This window comes from Myotis yumanensis, unplaced genomic scaffold, assembly GCF_028538775.1.
Source record: "Myotis yumanensis isolate MYYU_CA2020_CCGP unplaced genomic scaffold, mMyoYum1.0.hap1 SCAF_7, whole genome shotgun sequence".
Classification (NCBI taxonomy): Eukaryota; Metazoa; Chordata; class Mammalia; order Chiroptera; family Vespertilionidae; genus Myotis; species Myotis yumanensis.
The window spans coordinates 50,326,547-50,329,238 of record NW_027223758.1 but is presented as its reverse complement, the minus strand read 5'-3'; the positions used below and the strand labels follow the sequence as shown (position 1 = coordinate 50,329,238).

At 38.0% G+C, this 2,692-nt stretch overlaps 1 pseudogene; it reads left to right on the top strand.

Moving 5' to 3' along the window:
• Window positions 1-1,615: 1,615 nt before the first annotated feature.
• Window positions 1,616-2,335, top strand: LOC139014589 (peptidyl-prolyl cis-trans isomerase A-like; annotated as a pseudogene).
• The last annotated feature ends 357 nt before the right edge of the window (window positions 2,336-2,692 follow it).

Here is a 2,692-nt window from a genome sequence, read left to right as displayed (position 1 = left end):
GACATCACGATTACGAATGTTGGAACTTCTACAACCTTTCCCTACACCAGAAAGATATAGAACATTTGAATGACACAATCAACCAACAGAATCCAATGGACATACATGTATAGTTAAGAGCTGTCAGAATTTATAACAGAGACCTCAACTTAGGAATGGGGAGGGCTGGTGGGAGGGGCTCACACACCCTGCATCTCTAGAAAAGTCCTACAGGACAAACTAGGTTTACAACAGAGGTGTCTGGTTGGAGCAGCCCCTTGTCTTTCCTCAGTGAAAAGGGGCTTCCTGTTTCTTGTGTCAGGGTGTGCCTGTGGCTCTCTGTTGCTGCATGTACCAGTTTGCAATTATCTTTCTGCCAAATAAATCACTTTTGGTGACAAAATTTCTAGTTGACTTTTGTTTACTGTTGGCAGAACAAAAACTTGTTTCATAGGTATTGAAAACTGTATATAGCCTAAGTTATTACAATTGTTGTCTTAAATAGGTATTGTATTTTTAGATCACAATTCAAAATTGTGAATGATGTTTGTATTTTTGCAAATGTACCAAGTAACATTGGTGCTGTTGATGTTTTTATTGTAACAAGTATATTATAATTGTCCTATATAGAACTTAAAATCTGCTAGGCCAGCATATTTAAGGGTTAACTTATATAATAGGACTAATTCAAATAATTCCTGCACATCCCACACTATTTCAGTTTGTTCTTTCAAAATGCATGCTCTTGCTGATCCCACTGCATCAGTCCTTGTCCCTCTTCCAGTGACCATATGGCATTTATGTGAATGTTCTATCATTGCCTAACTTTGTGTGCTCGAATGGCACAGCAATTCACTGCATTTCCAAAAGCTCTATAATGTTTATCACTGATGGCCATTTGATATTTTTATCTTATCATCATGATGTAATAGTGCAGAAAATAAAATTGGTGTTCGAAAACCACTGGAGGCTTTGTGAATCTGACTGATATATAGAATTCTATTGTTTTTTTTTTGAAAGATCAATTGCTTATATAGATGCACAGAATTGAGAACATAGCTTCTTAATTTGTAAAAAGAGCAACCATAGGTCCATAGCAGATGTATAGACATGTCAGATTGCAATAGAAGCCTTGTAATTTGACAAGAGGGTGTGATTAGAGGATGCTTAAATGCACCTGCTTTTTTTCTCATCTCTGTTTCTCATGTTACTTTGAGGACTATATACATATGCACATACACACATACCTATATACATACATGTATACATGCATGCATTCATATACACTTACATACATACACACGTATATGCATACACACATACATACACTGGGTGAATTCTTAAGATTTTTATCTAAGCATAAACTACAATTTTATAATTCCAAATGGTGTCAGTTCTTATGGAATATTTTAAAGTGTTTCTGATCTTCAAGAGGACAATGATGTTATCAAATTTCGATTTCTACTTTGATGTTCAAGGAAAGGATAAAGCCAATTCCATGAAATATAGCAGACATAGGGAATTGATAACTTATATTTTAAAACGACTGCTCAACATTTCACTAATTTCATATTATTTCAAAAAATATGTTGAGGCTTTGCAGACGCTGCCACCTCGAATCTTCCCATGACCAACCATGGTGAACCCCACTGTGTTCTTCGACATCTCCATCAACGGCGAGCCCTTGGACCGCATCTCCTTTGAGCTGTTTGTAGACAAAGTTCCAAAGATAGCAGAAAACTCCCGTGCTCTGAGCACTGGGAAGAAAGGATTTGGTTATAAAGGTTCTGCTTTCACAGAATTATTCCGGGATTTATGTGCCAGGGTGGTAACTTCATACGCCATAATGGCACAGGCGGCAAGTCCATCTATGGCAGTGGTTCTCAACCTTGGCTGCACATTAGAATCACCTGGTAATCTTTTTAAAATCCTGATTTCTGGGCCTCATCCTCCGGAAATTCTGTTTCTTTGTTACTAATGTTGTGGCCCCACCCCATAACAAAGAAACAGAATTTCCAGAGGATGTGGCCCAGAAATCAGGATTTTAAAGATTCCCAGGTGATTCTAATGTGCTGCCAAGGTTGAGAACCACTGATCTAAGGGGAGAAATTTGAGGATAAGAACTTTGTCCTGAAACATACAGGTCCTGGCATCTTGTCCATGGCAAGTGCTGGACCCAACACAATCGTTCCCAGTTCTCATCTGCACTGGCAAGACTGAGTGGTTGGCTGGCAAGCATGTGGTCTTCCACCAGGTGAAGGAAGGCATGGATATTGTGACAGCCATGGAGCGCTTTGGGTCCAGGAACGGCAAGACCAGCAAGAAGATCACCATTGCTGACTGTGGACAACTCTAATAAATTTGACTTGTGTTTTATTTTCACCACCAGACCATTCCTTCTGTAGCTCAAGAGAGCACCCCTTCACCCTGATTTGCTTGGAATGTTCTATAATCTTTGTGCTCTTGCCAGTTTATTCAGTTCCATAATTTCCTTACCCCTCCCAGTCTAGCTGGATTGCAGAGTTAAGTTTATGATTATGAAATAAAAACTAAACAGTTGTCTGTCAAAAAATATGTGGAATGTTAAAAATTAGGAAAACAACATATTCAGTTGATGATTATGGGGCAGTTTCTTTCATTTTTATAATAAATATATTCTAAAATATTCCTATTTAATAAATACTATAACACAAAAGAGTTCATGGTCATGATA